General features: G+C 49.2%; 1 long non-coding RNA gene across 2 annotated transcripts; it reads left to right on the top strand.

Moving 5' to 3' along the window:
- The first annotated feature begins 2,016 nt into the window (after positions 1-2,016).
- LOC111527262 lies at positions 2,017-10,151 on the top strand. Of its 2 annotated transcripts, none has more exons than XR_002726609.1 (4): positions 2,017-2,200; positions 6,490-6,634; positions 7,390-7,535; positions 8,087-10,151. It is a non-coding gene; the product is annotated as an uncharacterized LOC111527262 (long non-coding RNA). The 2 variants fall into 2 exon arrangements; XR_002726610.1 differs by lacking the exon at positions 2,017-2,200 and adding an exon at positions 2,864-3,096.
- Positions 10,152-11,105: the final 954 nt, after the last annotated feature.

Genomic DNA, 11,105 nt, shown 5'->3' with positions numbered 1-11,105 from the left:
CACTGTTTTATACCAGCGGAGACTTTTATACAAACTTTGGAGATCTCTTCGAAGTCTGAATTTGTTGAGGCCTCAGATAACATGGCCCTTGTGTCCCATGAGCTCTGATGTTGGCAGTTGATTCTAAGTGGGCTCCCACCACGTTGCACAGAGCAGAAGCAATGCCAGGATGCAGTTTGTACATATGGGACCCCTGACTTGTCGCCTGGCTCACTCAAAGGCCTGCCGGCATTCTCCTGTGCCTGCAAATGACAAAGCTTTAGCATTCACCAAGCGGGAGGTGACAGGTCCTTCCCATCTCTTTCTATTCATGGCTTCAAATTAATAATTAGTTGCCTGAAAAATGAGCCAATCTGTCTCATAGAGGGTAAGAACCATGAGCCAAGGCAATTAGCATCTTGGTTCTGGCTGCCTTGGGAATTTAATTTAGTCACACAGCCCATTTAAGGTTTCCAAATCTTGTTGTCTCCTGAAGGGGGAAGTCATGATTGTTAAATGAGGGGAACACCCCCCGGGGACCCATATGTTGAGGATGTGCTGCGTCCTGGGCTGGCCTGGGGCACGGGGCTGGGCAGCTTTTGTGGCGTCCACATGCCTGCTCTATTCTTCTCCAGGACTCAGCAGCTGGCTCCAGGCAGCACAGCCCTTAACCACCCGTGGAGGGAGTGGCCACTGCCCCCAAATAGTTGCACACTTGAGCAGTCCTTTTGTCTGCTTAGAAGACATTCCAACTGCCCACAAGCAGTTGGTCTTCACACAAAGGAGGGTGTCTATGGAGCAAGGCAGTCTGCCTGTGCAGCATATTGTTGAGTGGTTGTGAATCTGCAAGCCGGCAGTTAGTAAGTCATCCCCAGCATGGAAGGTGGGCAAGGCTGGGGAGGACAGAGGCTGAGGAGAGGGCTCAAGGAGAGGATTAAACCAGACAATTTAATTAGGGAGATGTGAAGAGTCACAGAATCAAGATATTGGGGCTCCAGGGGCAATTTAAGGAATGATCTAGGTCTTTTCTCTCTCAGGAACCACTCAAGCCTGATGATACTGAATCCTCTTTTATTTATTTGTACTTACTGTTTTCTTTACAGATGGGGTCTCACTCTGTTGTCGAGCTGTAGCGCAGTGGTGCAATCATAGCTCACTGCAGTCTTGACCTCCTAGGCTTAAGCAATCCTCTCGCCTTAGCCTCCTGAGTAGCTGGGGCTACAGGCATGTGCTGCCTTACTCTGCTAATTTATTTTTATTTTTATCTTTTTGTAGATACGGGTCTCACTGTGTTGCCCAGGCTGGTCTTGAACTCCTGGCCTCAAGTAATCCTCCCACCTCGGCTTCCCAAAGTGCTGGGATTACAGGTGTGAGGCAGGGCACCCAGCAGAATTCTCTTTCGGAGAAATTCCAAGGCCTGGATTTAACAACTGTTGCTGGGAGAAAGTTATTTGAATCATTCTGATTAACAAATCTGCTTCTCCTTTCACGAGTGGTCATCAAGAACAGCTGGTTTTCTGTCTAAGAGGCTTCCGAGATTTGCAAAACGGTGGCTAATGATGACAACAGCAACAGCAGGGAGAACAGAAAACTCCACAGGCCTGGGCTCGGTTCATCACACAGCCTCCACCTCTGGACGCCCTGTGAGGATCCTGTTATTATCCACATTTTAGAGATGAGGAAACTGAGGCTTAAAAGGGCTAAGTGACCAGCCCATTGACACAGCGATTCGAGCTTAGGCTGGCTCATCCCAGGCCTGGACTGCCCACCTCTCTCTCCTTTTGCAGCCGACCTGGCTGCCAGCTCCAGTCCTTCCTCTGCAGGGTTTGGCTTTTCCCTCCTCTGTTCCCCAGGCGGCCCCGGGCACAGCCTGGAGTCTCACGGTGTGCAGGGTCAGGCAGAGGAGCTGCTAACTGCAGCTTCGCTGTAATCTACCGACCCTAACAAGGGCAGCTCGCATGGAGCTGGCACAGCTAACACGTGCGCACCGGGATGCGCGGAGACCCGAGTGACGCCAGCAAAGAGCCAGGGAGAGCCAGGAAGAGCTCGAAAATCAACGTAAGGCTGTTGAGATGAGGGAGCACAGCACATTTTGAGAGCCAAACAAAGCGGGGACAGAGAGATGATGCCTCGAGATGTGGCCTCAGAAGGTCTTGTCTAAGCGATGAAAAGGAGGAGGTTCCCGGGGATACTGGAGCCGGAAGATGCGGCGAGGGTCCGGGTTAGCAAACGGGGAAGAGTCAGAGGCCCAGGATGCCGGGCCCTGGAGGTGCTGTCGCGGAGCGACAACGGAGGCCGGGGTGGTGGGTGCCCGGGGTAGTGGGAGGCGGGAGTGCTCTCCCAGGTGGGCTTGGAGGGGCCTCGACCCAGACACCCAGGGCCGGCCGGCGCACCCGCATGATGTTCTGGAAGCGTCTCTGCAGCCTAGTCGGTGGCTGGCAGAAGCTGGGCGTGGTTAGCCTGGCAGCCTGGCTTTGTGGACTCACTCACCTCCCGGCCTCATCCTCCAGTGCCTTCCCTCCCCCGCTAGCCCCCAACTGGAGGGGCTTGGGCTGCACCCTCACTGAGGATGTGGTTTTCCAGGAGCAGCGATCCTGGAGTGGACTCTCCCGCATCCGGGGGGCACATCAGCGCTCTCGGCTCCCCCATAGGGACACACTCACTGAGGTCACGCGACCCAAAACCAAATGACCCACCACCACGACAGCCGACAGCCGCATCGTTACTCCCGGGTGATTTAAAGGAAGGGTTTTTAGTGGTGGGTCCGGGAGGTTTTGGAGTGAGAGAGCTAAGGGGGTGAGGCCCGAGGGAGGCAGGCGCGTGGAAGCCGCCGCCTCTGATTGTCCTAGGGTGTGCTCAAGCCCAGAGATGATGCCCAGGCCCCTGAAGGGAGTGAAGCGGAGGCCGTGCTGGAGGCGAAGGTCAGCGCGGCCTGATTAGCCTCCCAGGGTGACTCGGGAGGTGACTCAGGAGTCCGGGCCCTCTCCTGCCTGTGGCGCCGTCCAGCCCTGGTCCCCCAGGCTGTGGCTGCAGCCAGTGCGTGTAAAAGGAAGAACCCCCTGATGATTTTTCCTTGGGGGAGATAAACCCGTGGAGGCGTTTGGAGCCACAGGGAAGGTGTGTGGCTTGCAGGATCTCAAGCTGCAGAGCAGAGCGGTGAAGACAGTCTCCCTCCTCCTTGGTCCCTGGATCTGGAGAAGCACGGATCGTGCCCAGAGTCTCTGGTGCCCATTTTGCCGAGGCGTTGTTGGGGCAGGAGGTAGAAAGGTGGCATCAGTGGATGGGTGGCGTCCCATGTCCTGTGGCCGTCACAGGGCCAGTATCCAAAGGGAACCCACGAATAACCCAACATTCCCAACAACCGAGGGTAGTAGCATTGTGTTTCAACGTTATGGGTCTGAATCAGGCAGTGCAGGGTTCCAACGCCCACGCAGTCAGTTTTAAATGGATTCTCTGAAAGCAGTCCCTATGGCTAGGATTGGGTGCAAGTGGTGAATGTGGTCCTGGAAGGCAGCTGCGGGGAGGGGATGAGAGAGGGAGGGAAGCCAGCCTGGGAGTGTTCACTGACACAGGTTTCCACTGTGGGCAGCAGGGGCTCACACCTGCTAGGGACCCCCAGGACCATGTGCCGACCATACCTCAGCATTGTCTTACCTGGCAGGTGGGGAAGCTGGGGTCTTGATCCACTAACACTAAGCGGCTGAGGCTGCCCCCGGGGGTATTAGCCCCTTGGCCCTCCCACCTGCCCTCATGTGGGCTTGGCTGGGTTCCTGGGCAGAGAATGCCTCAGAGACTCCCAGTTGCTCTGTTGGGAGGATGGGGCAGCTGCTCTGGACCCTGCCTTCCCCACTGCCCATCCTCTCAGTTTCTCCTTGCATGCTGGCAGGATTCTGAGAGCTTTGCCCAGAGGTAATGTGGCCTGGCATGGCCTCTGCCTTCCTGCGTGGGGCTCCCTGGTCATGGAGTGTGCATTGCCCGTGGTGAGCCAGCGCGCAGGGGCCTGGACCCACGATGCACGGGGGCCAATGGGGGAATGCTCCCCTTCCTCCCCGGGACTGTTCTCAGACACACTCCCAAAGACAGACAGAGGAGCTGACTCAATATCCCACCCCACCTCTGTCAGCTCTGCCTCACCAGCCTTCCTCCTGCCCCTGGGTTCCCTCCGGGGTTGACAGCCTGCATCTGTCTGGGGTCAGGCTCTGCTATCTGGGGACTGGAGCCAGAAGACATGGCAAGGGTCTGGGTTAGCAAATGGGGCAGAGTCGGAGGCCCAGGACGTGATGACAGTGCTGAGCTGTCTGCATTGGTGCCAGACTAAGGGAGACCTTCTGGGATGGTGTGGGTGTGGTTTTGTGGGCATGCAAGGCAGGGCCATGGTCTTAGCTGCATCAGCACTGTGCTGCAGGGTGAGAAAGGATGGGCGAGGCATCAACCCTTCAAGTGCATCAACAACATCCCCACATCCAGTTGTAGTCAGAGAGCAAAACTGTCGAGGACAGTGGCTGGACAGGCACAGGGAAAGTCCAGGAAGGTGTCACCCACTGTCTTCTCTCCATGCGGGAGTTCATGGCTACAGTAGGGACCAGTACCAGAGCTCCTGGGCATCCCCAGCAGTTCCTTGCTAAGGGGATCATAGTGGCAAGTCCAGGGAGAGCTCTGACCTCAACACAGGGGCAGAACACTTGGGACCCACCCACAGTACCTTGTGATGTTCTAAGGACCATCAAAAAGGTAAAAAAGAAACTGATTCAGCCAAATAACTAGTTGTTTTTTTCTGTGCTACTATTGCAAAGTGTTAGCTATTTTTTAAACTTTATATTTTGAAATAATTTTAGATTTATAGCTGAGTTTCAGGCATAGTCCAAAGTTCCCAAATACCCTTTATCCAGTTTCCCCAAATGTTAGCAACTTACATAGCTATGTGACATTGATCAAAACTAAGAATTCACCCTTGTGCAATGCCATTTACTAAATGACACACTTCAATTGGGTTTCACCAGTTTTTCCACCAATGTAATTTTTCTATTTCAGAATTGAATCCAGGATGCCCTGAAGTATTTAGTCATCATGTCTCTCTCCTTAATCTTTCATTTGTCACTCAGTCTTTCCTTGTTTTTCATGACTTTGAACTTTACCACTGTATATTTACTAACTTTTAAAAACTGAGCTGGCTGAAAACTAGGTTGGTGGTTTTATTTCTGGGACTGTGCAGATGCAGCGATGATTTGGTCATTCTGGTACAGGACAGTCAAGGACATCTACGGTTTTCCTGGGCATGGTGCATTGCTCAAGATTTTCAAAGCCAAACTGCATATCACAGTTCTATGTACATGTGCCTTGATGCACTTCTTGGACTGGTGCTCCTGTGAAAACAGACAGCAGTAGGGTGCTAGGACTGCAGCTGAACTTGGTGATGGTTGTCCTGAATGCTTGTGCTTTGGTAGAAAGGGCCCATTTGAGTCCCCACAAACCTACTCACTCCAGCATGACACAATGTGGCTCTCCCTCTTCCCTCCTCTCTCCTCCCTGCACTTGTGTGGCCTGGCCCACTCCTCCTAGAGGATTCCCTCTTGGCTTACGCTCCCATGTGGGTGTCCAACTGGTGGCTCCATGCCAGTCTAGGCTGGGTGTGATGTTCCCTTCTGGGCCTTATCACTCTGCCACACATGGGCGTCCAGGCCTGCCTGTGCCCCCTGCACAGACGAAGCCCCATGGCACTGACGAAGAGCAGCTCCTTGGGTTGCAGAATTGATTCCTCCATCTCCTTTTGGAGTAAGTGTTGCTCTCCACATGAATGGTAATCAGATTTTCTCTCCCTTTGATTTTATGTTCATTCATGTCTATTCCACCCAGATTCGCAAAGGAATTATTTACTTGTCTTTAGAGTTCAGTAGTTTTCCTAGCCTATGTCTTGATGCTGGTCCTTTTGGGTTGATATTCTCAGGTACTCACTGTGCTCTTTCAGAATGTAGTTTCAACTCTTTTTTGTTGTTTTCTGAATTCTAAATTATGGGAAAGATTTTTTTGGCTTGTTTTTGTTTTGCCATTGCACAGTTCAGTATTTGTTCTACTATTTTACTTCGGGTTTTTTCTCTAGATACTTTATTACCTATATGCTGAATCATTTTTGCCTACTCGTCATTTTCTTAAAAGTTCTTTTTATTTTTTCCTTTATGTTCTTAACAGCTAAAACAAATTCCTCCTATTTCTCTCAGTGCATTGACTGCCTGTTATTTGCTCTTGTGTTCCTTCCAGTTTAGCCCTCATTTCTGAGATGATTTTCATTTGTCCTGAATTCTTTCCCAAGTCATCCTTTTTCCAGGTTTCCCTTGCTTCCCTCTTCTCCCTCCACATAGATGCTGGTATCACGCAGGGCTGTGGCCATGGTGGTCACCCCCACTTGCTTGTATGTAGGGCCTAGGGGGTGGGGACTGTATCATCTAGTTTTGTTGTGAATTTGTCCATGTGTTTTTGGCTTTACTATCTAATTTCCATGTTATTTTTGTGTAGGATTCAAGGAGATTCAAAACCCATGTCACTGCTGCCATCTTCCTAGAATCCCCTTAAATCCTCATAGATTTGCTGACATTGGGAGCATCCTGAAAGCATCCCCATGCTAAGGTGGCTGCAGTAACAGGTACAATGAGAAATGATGGTGAGTCCCATAAATGCCCCCAATTCAACTTCCTCCCAGTACAACCTGACAGCAAAGATGTGCAGGAGGGAAGTTAGAATGGTCTCAAATGACTGTGGTTATAGTTTACTCTTGCAAATTTCACAAAAACATGTAACCACATGAACACATCCCAAGATCTTGGAAAGGGCAGCTGTCCACCATTTTGATAAAGATTAAGTAGATCAGGGCATATCCATAAGATGTAACGGTATGCAGCCATGGAAAATAATCTTTCTGAATTTAAAAATAATCTTTTCATAATAATGAATGTGCATTATAGAAAATTAGAAAACATAGGCAATAAAGCGTAAAGCAAATAAGAAAATAACACCCAGAGGTTATCACTAACACCTTAGCATATATCCTTCCACATTTTGACATATTTTGACGATGTTGCATGTAGAGTGAAAAAAAAATCAGTACAAGTTGCATCTACAATGCGATTGATATTGGGTTGTAAAATTATGTATGTTTTGAAAAGTATTAAAATACAATGGACCAAAAATGTTAACGGGGCTTATTTGTGGATCATAGGCTTAGTGGTGATTGTTATTTTCTTATTTCCTATATTTGCCACAACAGGAATGCAGACTTTTATAATCATTAAAAATGAATTATTTGAAAAAGTAATTATGGTGATTTCAGAAGTGAGGTTTGGTTGTGAGTGTGTGTGAAATCGGATGAACAGCTTATTTTGTGTCTGCTGATTATGTGTCTGCATTATGTTATTTCAGGTTCTCTCCCCTCCAAAAAAAATCTAATCAGATTGTGAATTTATTCCCTGACATTAACACGTGGCATTACAGGAGCATGTACATCACATGGTCTATTTATTGGCATGAGGATTATATCATCGGGGAATAAATGGGAAATTCTCAAGGTACTTTGTTCCAGTAATCAGGACTTTATTTCTCTCTAAGCTAAAAGAGGGGATTGAATTCTTTAATGATGATCAGAAAATGCTTTTAGGAAGATTCCTTTCCTATTAAACAATTTCTTAAAGTTGCAGTAAATGTTATGTGGCCTGTCTATGCCCAAGGAAGCCTGTAGAGGGCTTGGCAGCACACTTTGCTTTGTCTTCAAAACCATTGGAAAGAATGTCACAGGAGTCGTGGAGGAAAAATAATTACAAAGAGGAAAAGGTTAATCAAGGGGCAGTTAATGTTACTGATGACATATTGATAAGGTTCTCCAGGCCCAGTTCCTTTTGGGGGACTTTGGCTTCCCAAGCAAATGCCACTTGGTGATATGACTCGCAACACTGGCCACCTGAGTGTTCCCTACACTACTGGAGAAATTAAGGCCTTAAATTAAAATCAGAGTCATGCAGCTTGATTATATTTTGGCAGTTTGATTTAAGTGCAAGTTCTTTGAGATGTAAGAATGTGGTTGGTTTTTAGTGATGTAAACTGAAAGGTCTGGTACTTCCAGGTAGCCCAGCCCTGGAAGACCTGTTGGCTTCCAGTGAGAAAACTGGAGACCACACTCACTCGTCCTACTGTCCTTTCTTTGGGGCTGCCTGTGATACTGGGTTATTCCCCTCCCTGCATGCCACTGTGCTTACCCTGTTGGAATATGATGGTGGACTTGCCAGAGGAGAGGACCATGCTTTTGAGGAACAGCAGCCCCCTCCTTACTGGTTAAGGCAGCCAGCAGGCACCCCTATCCATGAGCCACAGCTTAGCTAAGGCAACCCAGTCCAGCTGCGTGCCCTCTCTCTGCTTCTGGGGAGGTTGGAAGGACCAGGGGCATTCATGCTTGTTTCTAGAGGCCCTTACTGGATCTCTGGATCAAGACCTACTCAGGGCAGAAAGACTCTACTCTGGGTTCCATGTTAGGACTTGACGGATGCATCTTTACTCAGATGCAGACAGTGGACAATTAAAACTCTGACCTGAGAGTGAGCCACAGCCTTGGTACTCATAAATGCTCTGCTTGGTCCTTCACATTTGTGAACCGTACAGGGGAAGCTAAGTTGTGAGCAGTGCACCTTCACAAGCAAAGCCTCGACTGAAATCTTCTTTAACAATTGGCTGGTCACTCCTAGGCGTAATCTACCCCTTTCAGAACACTGGGGGCGAATTTAGAGACATCGAAGCCTCCTGATGAGAAATAGTGTCCACTCACTGGGAGAACTGAAATATCAGGGGATTTCTATGCAAATCTCACAAAGTCCTTCTGGTGTCCTAGGGGTTTGCTCACATATAAGGGACTTTCTGGTAGGAAGAGAGTCTCTTTACATTCTTCATTATATGATCCTGGTGGCTTTGTGGAGAGATGGTACAGCTGAAAGATCATGCCCTGGGACGCCAGGGAGTTGTGTGTGTGTGTGAATGCTCTGTGACCTTGGGCTAACTGCTTAGCCTCTCTGAGCCTTAGCTGCATCAGCTTTGAAAAAGAGGATGATAAAATGGAGTCACCTTATTTGACTTTTATAAATACAATGACACAAGTTGTGGGGATGGGAAGAGAGAATTGGGGAAAGAGAAATGAGAGAGAGAGAGAGAGAAAGAGAGAGAGAGAGAATGAGAATGAATGATAAACAATGTAAACAACAGTGGGGAGTGGACCAACACCCAGCCTGGCAAGTGTGAGCCCAGACGGCCTTCCCTCCTGGCTATTGGCAGCCTCTGCCTGGAAGCCTGTCGTTGCCTTCTTAATGATGAGAGATGTTCTGGGGGCACTCCAGGTTTCCTGGACATGGGATCGTCTTCACAGCTGTGTCTATTGAAAGCTGAAGTTTCAGTCTCCCCGCTCCCCCCCTCCCCACCGAGTGACTTCCCAGGGGAAATTCAAGGGCACCTGTGACTGCATGGCTGCTTTCCTTTCCTTTACTCAATGCCGTCCTCTGGTGAGAGCTGTGTCTCATGCCAGGATACATGAGGTGCTCCGTAGAAGTGTGTTTTCCCTCCCGGGTGGTAGTTTTATTTAAATTTGAAGTCATAAGGATCACTAAATAGAACCATGAGGCAACCACTCTGGGCACCTGCTGGGGATAGCCACAAGAGCTGACCACAGGTGCCCCCTGCACCCAGCAAGTCCTTGGCTGGACAGTCATGCAACAGGCATGGGGATGTGTGGCCGCCAAGCCCTCCAGGGCAGAACTGTTTGTAATAGTCCCAAATGGGAGAGATGGCAAATGCCCACCAATGGGGCAGCATGGATAAATGGATACCACACATCTACGGCAATGAGTGAACCCCGCACCTGTGAGTTCACCAGCGTAATGTTGGGTGGAAGAAGCCAGGAGGAAGGGCATTCACATTCTACGATTCCAGCTACACTACATTCAAAAACGGACAGAGCTAGGCTGTGGTGCTGGAAGCCAGGACAGTGGGATCCTTGCATGGGGGGGATGGTGCTGGTAGGTTCTGGTCATTTTCTCTTCTTGATCTGGGTGTAAACATTTTGTGAAAATTCAATGAACTGTACATTTATGATTGGTACATTTATGATTTTGTATGAATATTATACTTTCATAAAAACGACTTTAAAAATTTGATTGTGAACTTTTTTTTTACCCATTTTCTGTCAATTAGCACTGAATTGCTCACTATCTAATGACTGGTGCTAGTTTTGACTTGCTAGCTACACTGTCTTGAGACAGAAAGGGTTTTCTGTGCTTTGTATGACCCACTCTGGAACCAGGGAGGGACGGGGAGCACTCAGAAAACGTGTGCCGACAGATGCTGGACATCCCCGTGCTGATGGAGGCACACTCATTCCTCAGCAAAATACCCATGTGGGGTGTTGGCAGGAGAGAGGACAGAAAAGGGCAAAGGATTTGTCTCTGCGAGCGTTCCTGGAGCTACTTCACCTTGGCCAAGCCCCCGCCCAGTCCTCTCCTAATGTGGACAGACCAGGAGGCAGAAACTCGTCAGCCAAAGAATTTCCAAGCTAGGGGTTGATAAATGCTTGGATAATTTACCCATGAACACGGTGGAGTCTTCTTCACTTGCCATCACGGGGCGCTAAGTACCCCAGTTTTTTTGGAGAGAATAGAGGGACTGTGCCATTGCGGTGTGAATTTCAAGAGATTTTAAACAGAAGGCAGAGTAACAGTGTGGTTTGGGAAGCTCTAAAGATAGTCGTCCTGGTGCGGTTTCTTCCACTAAAAGAGCGGGGATGCCATGGACCTGCTCACTCAATTCCAGTCCTGACACAGCTCTGCCAGGCACTCTCCACATCACGGCAGATGGGCAGGAGGAGTTTACACAGCTATCTGGGGGCCGTTAGAGCATCAAAGGCTCCATTGCCGTCTCTTGTCTCTGTTTCCCACACTATGCTGAGCGCTGGGAACATGGTGATGAACTTGAAGTAAATAATGTATATAGTGGTTCATTTCCAAGACATAGTGCCTTGAATCAGTTTAGGTCAGCAAACTACAGAAGAAACAGGATATACTAGGCCCCTACTTGGAGAGCTGATGCCTGTTTGTCGCCCCTCGCCC

Source organism: Piliocolobus tephrosceles, chromosome 20 (assembly GCF_002776525.5).
Source record: "Piliocolobus tephrosceles isolate RC106 chromosome 20, ASM277652v3, whole genome shotgun sequence".
Classification (NCBI taxonomy): Eukaryota; Metazoa; Chordata; class Mammalia; order Primates; family Cercopithecidae; genus Piliocolobus; species Piliocolobus tephrosceles.
This window is presented reverse-complemented; position numbering and strand designations above follow the sequence as displayed.